Genomic DNA, 14,579 nt, shown 5'->3' on the forward strand with positions numbered 1-14,579 from the left:
TCACCACCTAACTCGTTTAATATCTTAAAATGAAGTTAATTAAAAAGAAAATACTTAATTTCTGTACCGGATAGCAAAAAATTAAACTATGTTTGTACTGACATCAAATTAAGTAAATAAATAATTAAATTTATAAGCTTACACTCAACGAGTGGTTTAAAGCGTTCCACGAGAATCTGAGTAGTGACTGTGATTATGAATCGACTATTAAAAGTAAACCGTGTGACAGACTCGTTAGCCATGACGACAAGAATATTTGATTTTATGTTATAACTCTTCAAAAGCTTACGCAGCAGCTGCACCAGCATCACATCCCAGGAGCAGTATTATCACAACCATGCATTTAAGTTGTATCTAGAGTGTGGATGCGAGCCTACGTGGGTAATTTTCATGTGCAGTAGCAGCCATCAGGCATCAACTGAGTGCAGCAGGTAGGTAATCGTGGTAGCTCGAGCGCTTACAGAAGCGGATATAACGATGCACAGTCCTTCGGGCGAATGCGGCTAAGGAAAATTACACGGTTTCTGCCTTCATATATTTCCTATCTCCTCTTTCATGCTCCTGTTCTTTCTCATCTGGTTCATCTTTTCCTGCTACTTCAACTTTAGAACGCTATTATCATCATTATTTGTATTCTTACTTTTGTTTTCTTACGACCAAAGTAACTCCAGGCAAAGGCACAAGGCGTATCGCAGATGCCTCCGCGTAACTTGGTGGCTTATATGACTTCAAGAGATTCAATTTAATCATTACATAGTATTCATGTTCATGTGCTTGCTTTTCTAGTAACTCAATTTGCTACTGACAATCAAAAGGTCTAGACTGTTCGCAATCATCTTTTAAATCAATAAAAAATTTGATAAATTGAAATATGAATATTCTAAACACTCATTTGGTAGCATAAATGAACGAAAAATTTTTTGCAACAAGAATCTATTATTGAAAATTCAATATTGAATTCAATCTTATTGTTTCTCTGTCAACACGATCGAAAAATTTTTTTCGCCTCATTTCGGCAGCTATTTTCATTATTATAGTCTTTTTAGTTCACGGAATCAAGATATTTTGCATACTATTGTCAAGATAATTTAATGGAGATTAATTTGACACTTTTCAAAAATTGATTTAGTGCACTAGAAACGGAAAAAAAAACATCAAAATAGGTCAAAAAATTTTCCTGTCCGTCATGTATGAAACTCTGAAAACACTATAACTTGCGAAAAAATACATCAATTAAGTAAAATTTTTTTTTTTTAATTCTGAAGGAGAATTGTAGATCACTGAATGCGAATGGTTAGGTAATTCAGTGTCATTCATGTACAATTAACAAAATAAAAAAGCCAGAAGACTGTATATCTATATACATCCATGTAAAATTTACATGGATGGTGATATATCTATACATATTATGTACATTTATTCCACCAGGGGCGCCTGTGCATTACCTTCCTAGTACAGCTGTTTTTTCGGCAACTAATTTTAAACTTTTTTCTTTTTTTTTTTTAATATTTCATAATTAGATGAGCATTATCAGTCGTGCACTTTTGGATTTTCCAAACTTTTTTTTTATCTCTTAATCTGACTAATGGGAAGATGTGGAAAGAAAATTGCAACTTGACATTGTTTTGTTTCAATCTAATTAATTTTTTCAGCTGATATTTGACGAAATCTTCTGTCGTTCGAGCAGCCTTACACAAAAATTTATTTCTACACACAGTTTGATGGGAGCTGATATTATACTAAATTGTGCAGCTGTTTGACCGTTTGCAATACAGTCTTTTATAGATTATTTTTTAATGATTCACGCATCGAAAACGAATAGGGCGTTTAATTCGTGTTAAAAAAACACTATTCGCGAAAAAATTTAAACGAACTTTAAAATTGAATCACAAATAAATTTTTTCTTGAAATGTATTTGTAATTAATTTAATATTAAAATTATTTTTTCAATTTATTCTTATACTGTACAGTAGATAATTGTTTGTTTTTTTTTTATCTGAATTTGATTGTTTTTTTTTTTTCTTTTTGACAGTTAAAGTGTTGAAAATCTAAATCCTTTCGTAATGAAGTACGTCAACAACTATTCTCTTATAAAATTTTCAATTAATCAACTTAAAAATATCAAATCGCTCCGTTAATTATTTATCTTATCCATCATACTGTGCTTTTAATTCTTTTTGGGCGAAAATTATTTATTTTAAATACGACTTAATCATATAGTGTGCATATTGTATAATAACAATGTAATCCTTTTAAAATAATAAAAAGTTCATTAACTTTTTGTGAGACATCGAGTCCTTATAGCCAAGCATAGAAAAGAAAGCCTACGGTATTTAAGGTACCTAAGGGAGTCATTGGATCCGAATGGTTCTTAGTGTCTAAGTAAATGTGCGATGAATAAGTAATGAGTTGCTTTCACATGTTCAACAAGAACGGAAGATACGATCCCTTCGTATATAAGAAATTCTCTGGAGAATGCTGTTGAGTATGGGTACTTGAGTACTTGATAGTGAATAAGATCGTTGAGGAATTCACATTCCGTTTAGCTGTCATTTTTCTTTAGCTTAATTCTCTTGAATACTTGTTCTCTGGCGCCTTAGATCATAATCTTCGTAGCAAGCATCTTCTGACGTTTAAATATAATCACTACAATAGTGAATATCTGGATAAATAATTCACGGGTTAATCAGAAGACTCGATAAATTCCAATAAAGCTGGCGCCGGAGACTTTTTTAACAGTCTTATTCTCGTACTTTTATTTGCACGATAAGTAATAAGTAGTCACAATAATAAATAAAAGAGGTTTTAATATTATAACCCATACAAAGTTGCTGTTGCGGTCGGCCAAGCGTTAGCAATTTTTAATGGCCCATATCTGGCAAACTGTCATTAGCCATTCAATCGTAAATAAAAATAGCATGCGATCAACAGCCGTTCATCGGCCGATAATCAAATCCATACGTCCTTGCGCATGCGCCAAAAATCTGTTTCTCAGTTCTCAGAGCACATTTATTTCATTTACATGTCTTATGTTGTAGGTTATATTGACCAATTAATTTTGTTTTCACAATCTCACAAGCATATCAGCGATTAAAAAAATTTAGAGAATTAAAAAAAAATGTAAATAACGATGAACAATGCGATGCAAATATTTCTGTACATAACTCAAGTAACCTAAGTGTCAATAATAGTGTAAATGATAACAGTGTAAATAGTGATGACATTTGCATTCATTCTGATATTAGTTGTGACAATGATATTGATAATGATGAGAATGATACAAGTAATAAATTAAGCGACAAAAATAATGAAAGTGATGACATTGAAGATAAAACTATGGTTCAAATAAAAGTTTTCAAGAAAAACTTCGACAGTGGGCCTTAAAAAATTTAAACAGTCTTCAATTAAATGTAATTGCTGAACTTTTATTACTACTAAGAGAAGAAGGACATCCTGAGTTACCAAAAACGACACAAGCTTTGTTAAAGACCAAATCCGCGTGCACCAAGTTTTTCTTAGTCAACGTATGTGTGTGAGTTGCTGTATTAGACCGATAGTCGGGTACTATGCCTAGCTACAGAAAACAATAAAGCAGCGCCATGCGTATCATGTGTGTGTGTGTGTGTGTGTGTGTGTGTGTGTGTGTGTGTGTGTGTGTGTGTGTGTATTTCTTATTTCAGTTTATTTGTGACATCGTGATTGACCGGTTCGTACGTATTTAAATTCGTTTGTTTAAATATTGACTATTATAATAAATGTAATAAATAATTTTTATTATAATAATTATTATCTTTATTATATCCATTATTATTAAGTGTGAAAGTAAAACTTGGTTTATTGAATGAACTAATAAAGTAAAAAAAGTAAGTAAATTAAAAAAAATAATTTTAATACTGATAGTTATATTAAAAATAACAGGTACCTAACAATTGCAAATATTTTACAAAATAAAACATACAATCATTTAAAAAATGTACAAAGACAAAAGGTTCATAAAATTGATTCAAGCTTTTGTTCTAGTGAAAATAATTTAAATATTGGGAGAAAATTATTATAAACTATTATAATTATTTCCAGCTTGCATTTTTCCGGATCAAAATTTTTGGCGAAAAAACAGCGAAAGGATGCATTTGTAAAAGGGCATCTGCACTGATGACCAAAAATGTTGAAAAAAATTACTCTGGTACTAAGAAAAGAATAAAAGGCGTGGGAAAACTTAATTTTAGCGCAACAGAAACATTTAAGTGTATGGAAGGTATGGAAATGATTTTTATATAATTGTGTTTTTTAAGGTATCGAATTATTTATTTATTTTTTTATTGCAGATGTAGTAAAAGAGAAACTTGGTGACTGTGAAGATTGCAAAAATTTTGCCGGAAAAGTTGGCCGGTGGTTGTCAGGGCAAGGAGATCGAGAACAGGGTCGAAAACAAAGATCCTTATCTTTATAATCTATTTAATATAATAATATTACAATAAAATTATTATTAAAATAATTAATATTAATATAATTATAATTATTAATTATAATTAATATAAAATTAATATTAAAATTATTAATACATAATAATCCTTATAAAAATAATGAAGCAATAATAATAATAATTTCAAAGTGAAATATAAAGTGTAAGTGATTAATTATAATAATAACTTATTACAGCAATAAGCAATTGAAGGACAAACGATTAAAATCATAATTGGCGCAGAACAGCTTGAATTTAGTAGACCGATAGTAGAAAAAATATTTGGCGCATTACTGTTTGCCATCAATGGCCCAATAGTTTAATGCCATTAATGGGCCGTGGTTATCATGCCAACTGTAAGCCGTTTATTGGCCATTGAAAATTGCCATTGCTGTGCCATTAATCGACATTCTTGGCCCAGCAATGGCCCAGTCTAGGGCCGATTTCCAAACTTTGTATGGGAAGTCGGTCAGAGTAGTCTATTAATTTTTCAGTTAATTAACTCAATTCTTCTAATAGTTATTAAAATTTACTGTTTTTATTTATAATGACACAACAAGTTTAACGATTAATAATTATTTATTAAATAAAAAAAAAATAACAATATTACATTTTTTTTTTTATTCGAAAAGTCAAATATAAAGATCTGACAACGCTGCGATATTTTGCATTTATAGTATATAATGCGGTGAGAATACTTTTAAGATTGATGAGTATAAGAATGAGCTTTTCTCGCAACGTTGCCAAATTCTCGGTAGTATGTGCTGCTGTCGATAAACAAAATTCACAAAACAAAGTTTAACGTTAACGATTTTTGTAACTATATCGACAACGTTATATTGTTAAAGCGAGAACATATTTCACAACGACTCAAATTTATTTCAAATAGTTTTTAATTCCTTAAAATTGGGTCATTAATGTTGAGAAAAAAAAAAAAAAATTGGAAAATCTAAAATAGCACGTCTCTAATGCATGTTATAATAAAAAATTTATGAAAAAATATTGGAAATTATTGACAAAAAATAAGTGTGCAGTTCTACATCGATCGATAATTTTTTACTTTTAACAATCGACTTATGATTATCACTCATTAGTATAATTATAAGAAATATTAAATATATAAAGGAAAAATAAATAAAAATAATCACAATCAACTTTGAAAAGTGAAGAAATTATGATAGCATTGCGAATGTGAGGTAATGTAGTTATTTATTTTCATCAATTACAGGAAGAAGTGAGTATAATAAATGCTCACGAGGTGAAAAAGGACATCAACCGTCTCTTTTACATATTTGTTTTTATTTGGCTGAAATGTCGATTTTAATATTTATTTTATTAAGTTAAAACGTGAAAGCCTATTCAACTTTTTAATTATTTAACCTTGTTTTAAAACTTAGACTGGAAAGATCTAATCAAAATGTTTTTCTAAACCTTCATTAAACTGCGTGAATTTTTATTGATTCCCGTGATCGTCTGTTATTGCAATGGACGTGATTATAGGTATTACATATATATGTAGTCAGTCTTTTATTTTTCGCCCACATAAATACACACCGCCTACATATATTTTACTGTATACTTAGACTCAGTTAACACATACGTATATGTGTGCGTATGTATGTGAATTAAAATATGTACGGCATTATTGGTACATGTAGTATTGAGATTGAAGGCAAACAACAACTATTGCTAGGAGAATAACATTCCGCATGAGCACGTTAAAGTGATTCGATTTAAATAATTATCAATTAAAATTCTCTTGTCTTCAGAAACATTAATATGCAATTGGATGTCCAGAGAATATGGCGATCACGTTTAATGCTTTCAATGTATGTCGCTGCATCTCTTATACGAAACAATTTCGATCTATAATATAATCACGAGACAACGTGTACCAAACGACCATATGCCGCAGCAAGGGGTGCAAATCTAATCGTATTACGATACCAACATGTCCCTTTCATTTTTTCGTATAAGTTTCTTCTATTTTCAATTTAGTTATTTCATTTAAACGAATTGCTTTTTTTTCATTTTCATAACCTTTTTTCACCTTCACACCACCACCACACTCGTACTCACACTCATACACACTCCTGTAAACTATTTCCCTCGCGGTTCTCACTGGAAGATAATGCTCTGAACTCTGAATGCTAGACTAAACGACATGATGACGGTTTAAGCAGACAAAATGTGCTCTACTGAGACTAGACGGAAATTTATGAAATTAATGTCTCTCGCCTCCACGTTCTCAGAGTGATTGTCGCAGTGACCCGCTCGTATATTAATTATTTTTCATTTGTGTTGGATTAAATAAGACTAACTAAATTAAAATATGTTTTAAATACATTAATGTACTCAGAGAATGGAAATAAAAAAAAAAATTACTTAATTATATTAACTTGCTACACGGAAAGAAAATTGAAGGAGTTTTTACTATTTTACTATTGTAATTTTTACTAAATAAAATAGTAACGGTGGACTATACTTCTCATTTAGTAATTTTTACGATCTACTATTGTAAATTTTATCCAACAAATAAGACTAGCAAGAGTCTTAAAAAGTCGAATACTATGGAGCAAATTATACAATATGTGTTTGTGAACTTTACAATTCAACTATTGTAAAAATTCACAGTTGTTTTTTTTAAAAGAAATATTAGGGAGGGAGAGAGATAGAAGGTTGGACTAATTGGTACCTGTACAGTAATCAAAAAAAGAAACCGACATTTTCGTGCTGTCTGGGAATCGAACCCAGAACTCTGTGTCGGCAGCCAGAGACTCTCCCTCTACGCTATCCAAGATAAACTAAGACCCATATCCTTTAACATTTACATAAACTCGGAGTCTAGCGCTGTGCACGGCCATCACTCACACTAATTGAGAAACATTCCAATTCAACTATTGTAAAATTTGCTATAGTTCTATTGGAAAGATACAGAGGCAGCACTGGAAATTTTCATCTCTTACTTTTTACAATAGTAATATCATATTTTTTCATGAATAAATAGTATTTTTTCTTCTAAAATATTTGACAATTAATAGTAATAAAAGTATAGTCCAGCTTTGCAATAGTTGTATCGTAAATTTTCCCAGAAATTTTTTCCCGTGTAGCTTTAGAGAATATTTTACTCTACTAAAAATTTGTGAAAAATTTAATCTTTTACAGAGCTGAATACTATCCACTATTAAAATTTTGAAAAAATTTATAATTTTTAATCAAACGTTGATAATAATAAATAATTATCTACTGTACACCTCAAGAACAAATTTGAAGAATAATCTTAATGAAAAGTTAATTATACATAAATAACAAGAGAATTCTGAGAGTATCGTGAAGGGTACGATCCGTATAGCTATAAGAAACAGTCTGGATCGCGACCGTTGCGATCCATTCAGGTGCCACGCATGATACTATTGCTACCGTTAATATAGTTTTCCTAACGTTACTATTCTCTAGATAGCAACACGCGTATCGTTATAAGGGCAATTCCGTATCGTACCTCGCATAAAGCTTTTTTTTCAATGTGTATTGCCGGCGGTCAACCTGCTACTAGAACTTAGCACAGTATAGTATCAGTTATAAAGCTATATTGAGAAATAAATTTTTATATATGACTGCTCGAAAAAAAAAATAATGTAAAAAAATTGTTTTTTAACTTCCCGCTAAGAAAATTGAAAATTTTCAAAAATCGGGAAGTTATTGGTTTTACCCCGTTTTTCGAAAATCGAGTTCTCATCAGATCTTGTTGTTTTGAGGTCCTAGGAAGCTTTTCTGACTATTCCCGCGAGGGTGTCACTATACCTGTATGTGTGTGTGTGTGTGTGTGTGTGTGTGTGTGTGTGTGTGTGTGTGTGTGTGTGTGTGTGTGTGTGTGTGTGTGTGTAAACCTCTTGTAACTTTTGAACGGTTGAACCGATTTCATTGCGGTTGGTGCCATTCGAAAGGGCTTCGCCAAACTTAGATTTTCTGTAAATTTTAATCGATTCGGACCGATAGATTTTGAGAAATTTGGAGAAATCTCAAAAAAAATAGGAAAAAAAATTTTTTCAGAAGTGGTTTTTTTGGGATAACTTTTAAACGGCTATATCGATCGATTCCAAAAACTAATCAGCTCTCAACCTTGAAAAACTACGTCGATCAAACTAACCGCGTAAAAATCGGTTCATTTATTCAAAAGTTATTGCGGTTTGAAAATTCAAAAAATAGTGTTCTATGAAACTTCTATCAGACTTTTGAGCTCAAAGAGCTCAAAAGCATAGAAAAGGTATCTTTTTGAGCTCGGAGAGCTCAAAACAACACACAGATTGTATTTTTGAGCTCGAAGAGCTCAAAAAAAGCGGCCAGGATTAACGGAATTAGCGGGAAGTTGCAGAGATGGCCTCTAGGGTCAACCGTTTTCCTAATTATTTTTTATAAATTATTGAGTTTACCTGTCTTTAAAGACTTTAAAAATCCACACCATAAGCCATCACAGCCGCTTTTTTATGTAAAAATAGCCAAGGTAAACCGTTTTCCAATTTTTTTAAACATGTAATCAATGTTATTTAATTAAAAATGAATTTCGAATTCGAAAAACCCAATTTTTGCAGTCAACCGTAACTTTAAAAAAAAAGTCCAAAACATTTATTTGCTACCGAGCTAGATTGAGTTTATCAGCGCTAGGAAAAAATACGCGTTTACTATTTTTCATGCTTCAATAATTGATAACTCAGTAAATATTGATCGTTAAAACTTTTTGCTCACGTTATTTATAATTATTTTTTTTTATTTATATTTAGCTCTAACTGTGCAGTATATATTTTGTTTCAATAAATTTAAATGATACCACAGATATTTAAATGTACACCAAACTTTTTTACAAAAATATTTTCTTAAACTTGTCCCCATAGTTTTAAATAATGTATTTAACCACAATATTATTTTTCCAATCTGCCAAAAAAAATTTTTCCAATTAACCTAAAACTGCACATTTAAAAATTTACTTTTATTACTGAACATGTGTCTTTATTTTCTCGAACGTATAGAGAGCATTGGATAAAATACTGCCGTTTAGTAGTGAATAATTGGCACTGTCCAACAATTTAATTAAATTAACTTGTGGATAATGATAATAAATACATCAGATAAGACTAAAAATAAATCGATAATAGTTACTTGGAGCCCAAAGTATATGACTATATCACGCATTATATTTTATTTTAATTCCAATATAGCGGCTAAGAAATCTCGAGCAATTTATTGCAATCAGTGTCTTGTGAGCGTGTTGTGCCAAGGTGAAGCGAAAAATGCTCCAACTACGATACGAGGCAAGTCAGGAATAAAAGAATAAGATAGGGATTCGTGGGTGGCGCTTCTGTATAAGGTGATGACGGCAAACACTCGTACAGTCTTGAATTGTCGTGACTTGAGAATAATTGACCTCTTTCAGGTTTCAGAGATTCAAGTGCCTTCGGAGAGTCCCAGAAGAGCTCATTTTAAGCATAAATCGAGGGGATGTGGAGATATCACGCCGTGGAACTAGACTTATGTAGATTTTAATATGATCTAGATATTCTTAGAAGACGCGAAAGAGGAAATCAAACGCTTCGCGATGTAACACGAGGATTCCTCATTCTTTTTCTTCTTTCGATGTTAGACGCGTGACATTCCATTCTCGAGGAACTGCATCAATGATATTGGCTGGGAAAATATCACTAGCGTCTGAATCTTCAAGAAACTCCCTGAGTGACACAATATTTCCGGCAAGACGCGCTCGAGCGTTATCTCAGTCTCTTATGCTTGCCCGTTTTTTTATATTTCAACGTCAATTTCTGTCAAGGATGTTTTTATTATTTTCTCTGTTCGTCTCAGATTGTTCTGTTGAAATTTTATTTTTATTTTAGTTTTTTGTTTGTTAAATAGTTTGTGTTTTGATTGTACTGACAGAAATACAAGCTTGTTGTTTTTTTTTTTTTTTTTTCTTTTTAAATAACAAATATTTATTGTTTGTTTTGTGTATAATAATTATTATTTGTGGAATTTTTTATTTTTATGTCTTTGAAACCGATTTGTTTAAACTGAAAAACTTTTCTAAATAGATTGTAGAACATGTTAAAGACAAAATAACCTTCCAAAAAAAAAAAATTCTTACAGGAAAAATTTTCGAACGAATTATCACCAATTAAATTTTTTTCTTTTAAGAATCCCGAGAAGGTGAAAGTGGAGTAAAGTAATAAAATATTCTAGGCTATACATTACTTAAAAAAAGGAAGTATGTATTTTATTTTTATAAATTGAAAAAGAAAAAAATTAGGAAAACGGTTGACCCCGAAGGCCATCCCTGCAACTTCCCGCCAATTCTATACCTAAACGCTTGAAATTGCACTTATGACGTTTTTGAGCTCTTCGAGCTCATAAATACAATTTGTGTGTTATTTTGAGCTCTCCGAGCTCAAAAAATAGCTTTTGTACACTTTTGAGCTCTTCGAGCTCAAAAAGTTGATGGAAGTTTGATAAAACACTATTTTTTGAATTTTCAAATCGCAATAACTTTTGAATGAATGAACCGATTTTCACACAGTTAATGGCATTCGACGCAGTTTTTTAAGCATCATAAAGAATTTTCAAGTTTAAATTGATACAACGTAAAATTTCGGAGTAATTCCGAAAAAACACTTTTTTCGGTTTTTTTTTTCGTCAACGATAACTCACGAACGAATCAACCGATTTTGACCGAACTGGCGGCGATCGACGTGGTTTTTTTTATGTTAAGAGCTGATTAGTTTTTGGAATTAATCGGTAGAGCCGTTTAAAAGTTATTCCAAAAAAACCAGATTTGAAAAAATTTTTTTTTGTAGTTTTTTTGGGATTTCTCGAAATCTACTGGTCCGAATCGTTCCAAAGTATATTTAAAATCTAAGTTTAGTCAAGCCCTTTCGAATGGCACCAACCGCGATCGAATCGGTCAAGCCGTTCAAAACTTATGAGAGGTTTACATACATCCACACACACACACACACACCATCGCGGAAATAGTCAGGGAAGCTTCCTAGGACCTCGAAACGTCGAGATTCGATGAAAACTCGATTTTCGTAAAACGGGGTGAAAACAATGACTTCCCGATTTTTGAAAATCTTCGATTTTCTTAGCAGGAAGTTAAAAAAATAATAATCCAATTAAGACATTTCGAATTTAAAACCTTTCGTCACATTTACATGTACAAGAGAAACTAATGATTTAATGAAAGAAAAGAGAAAAAGTTTGGTAGATTATTCATTCGTTGTTGAAAATTTTTAAATGGAAATTCTTGTAGAGATGAATAGAGTTCATATAATCTGTGTCAAGAGTGAATTTTAATTAAGAAATTCATTAAATATATTCAGTACAGTTATAGAATTTTTTTTTTCATGAAAAAAGAGATAATAACCATTATACTGTGTTACAAAATTAAAATTGTTCAAATGTAAATCGAATTGGGTAGCGATTGAAAAGTTACCGAGCGTTAACGGAAAATTTTACGAAGCGATATAAAAAATTATGACACAATGAATAAATAAACTTTGAAACGTCGATAGGTAATTAATTACAAAAGTTAAATGTTTTTACTCAATTTAATTTTTCAGTAATGCTATTATTTCATTTGTTAAGGAATAAATTATTATGATAATTTATAAGTTGGCAAAATGTCTATTAAATCTAATGGAATATGGTTTTACTGTAAAAGTTCAGAAACGGAGATGAAAAGAAATCCAACAATTTAGGGTATCTTTAACTTTAAGCCGGAATATCCTTTGGAAGAGTAAATATATCGAAAAATCATAAGAAACCTTTTTTATAAAGCGTTCAATTTTCTACGAACTAAGTACCACGCTCGTCAGTTAATTATTGGTTATATACTTGATGACGTATGTGACCATGATCATCTATGATTCTAAATGTGATTACTGTTTACCATGTATGGTGAAATTTATAATCATAATAATTATACATGTTATTCTGTTGATTATATATGGCTGTTTATGATCATATGTGTAATCATAACGACATATGACCATGTATGATGATATAAGTAATCATGATAATCATATATGTGTAGTTATGATCACATTATTGACACATATATGTTACTACTCATGATCCTACCCGTGATCATTCATGACCATAAATGTGACCATGATTATGACCATATATTGTATGATCAGATTTTAGTAAATACAATCAAACATGAATTTTTTTCCGAGCACCCTAACTCAATCATATAGAATTTACCAAACCGCAAAAATGATTAAATTTTTTACGGTTCTATATTAGTCTCCTTTTCATAATTATTGTGTTCGTATAATTTATTAAATCAGTTGTAATAAAATAACATAAATTAAAAAGAAATGAAAGCTTTCAACATGCAATTTTGTTATTTAATCACTTTAGCAAGTCAAGTAAAACTAATTAAAGAGAAATTTAGCGTCGCAACGTCTTCTGCTCGATTATACCAAGTTGCTTGATAGAGCTGTTACAGTGAAAAAGGTTCCTTTCTGTATAATAATATTCATTATTAGACTGCGGTATGGTCAGGATCGGTAGTATCCTCTGAAGTAAAATGCCCGAGAGATGAGAGAAAAGGGGTAAGGGTTTACTTGCCAAGTCAAACATCCCGTGGCAATATTCTGGCTGGCGTAAGATAGTGTTAAGGGTCAAAAGTTTAAGGATAAGGGCTATCTCTCAGTAGCAAGTAGCCAGATAAATGGCTCGAGATGTTGATAGTGACCTGACCACATCAAATAGTCGATGGAGCATGGGTTATGCTGAAAATCTCTTTAGCGACTGCCTGGTGCATCCGCCAGCTTACATCTCTACTATACCGAAAAGGTCCTAGAGCAGTCTAATGTCTAGCCCGCAACTACTCCAGTGTTAACCTTTCAATTACTTACGAGTGAATTCGTCCTGTCTTCTTCTCATGTCTTTCCGTTTCAATAATTCTGCGCTATCAGTTCCGTCGGCATCTTTGTTACTATACAGTATCATTATTCACTATCATGATACAACGAAATAAAATTTTTAACGATTTCCGTTTTAAATAAAAAGTAAAGGATGGTATCTTAAAAATAAAAGAAAAAAATACATCATTCATCCATCTAGTTTTTCTTTTTTTTTTTTATTATTATTATTTGAGTCTCCGTAGAATATTGATTCTCAAATTCTTTCAGGATGCCGGCTTAAAGTATATCGTATACGTCGAGGTGTGGATACGAGTTCATGATGACGAAGAGGAAAAATATCGAAGGGATTGGATATTGAGTAAAAGAAATAAAAATAAAAAAAAAACCCTAAAAAAAAAGAAGGGAGAAAAAGTAAGTTAAGAGACTTGAAAACCTTTTATACGAAAAAAATCCGCACGAGTGCTGCTGTAATCTCAATGCATTGCGGATCTTATACAGTGATCCTGATCGGTTCGATTTTAAGTCTATTTCGCGTTATGCCACATTTGCTTCCAAGCAATAGTTTTATCATCTGAGGCATTTTTATATCTGATATACAATACAAAATCTCGAAATTTCGCTCGATTTATTTCGACGTCAACTTATCCGCATTAAATTTATTTTTATACGATAAAATCCAGCTATCGGATCATTTACAGACTCCATTTAGGTGAAGTAGGATGCCGCAAAAAATGGACTATTTTTTCAATTATATTAAACTATGTTTTCGTTGAAAAATTATCTGATATGATTATCCAAAGCTATACTAGGCTAAATATAAAACTAGCTTGGAAAATCCAAAAGGGCACGCCTCACAACGCTCATTCTGTTTTTAAGAAAAAATATGTCTGATTAGTGATTTTTAAAATGAAAACGCATGTGGAAAGTATTATTATTATTTCGATTTTTACTTGTATACCGTTCTTGGTTTTTACAAGGCTGGGTAGATGGTAACTGTCGCATTCCGCGAGTGCGGCACCGTCCTGTGTTTTTATACTGTCCTTGTTTATTCAACGCTTTTTTGGACCTCAGCACGTCCTCTTTTCACTCCTGTATTTTCACTACATAATCAACCTTATTTTTCGCACATTTGTATACTCAACTCTTTATTATTATCACGCGGCTGTGGACCGACTTGTGCTTTCTGTACTGTATTTACCCTA

At 31.4% G+C, this 14,579-nt stretch overlaps 1 protein-coding gene and 1 long non-coding RNA gene across 3 annotated transcripts in view; one reads left to right on the forward strand and one right to left on the reverse strand.

Annotated features, from left to right (window-relative positions):
- Positions 1 to 14,579, reverse strand: part of LOC123265890 (protein slit) — a 441,502-nt gene that overhangs the window by 172,353 nt on the left and 254,570 nt on the right. The window lies entirely within an intron of this gene.
- Positions 2,862 to 4,460, forward strand: LOC123265892. Its single transcript, XR_006509694.1, has 3 exons — positions 2,862 to 3,863; positions 4,078 to 4,255; positions 4,326 to 4,460. It is a non-coding gene; the product is annotated as an uncharacterized LOC123265892 (long non-coding RNA).

The sequence above is a fragment of the Cotesia glomerata genome, linkage group LG5, assembly GCF_020080835.1.
Source record: "Cotesia glomerata isolate CgM1 linkage group LG5, MPM_Cglom_v2.3, whole genome shotgun sequence".
In the NCBI taxonomy this organism is placed as follows: domain Eukaryota; kingdom Metazoa; phylum Arthropoda; class Insecta; order Hymenoptera; family Braconidae; genus Cotesia; species Cotesia glomerata.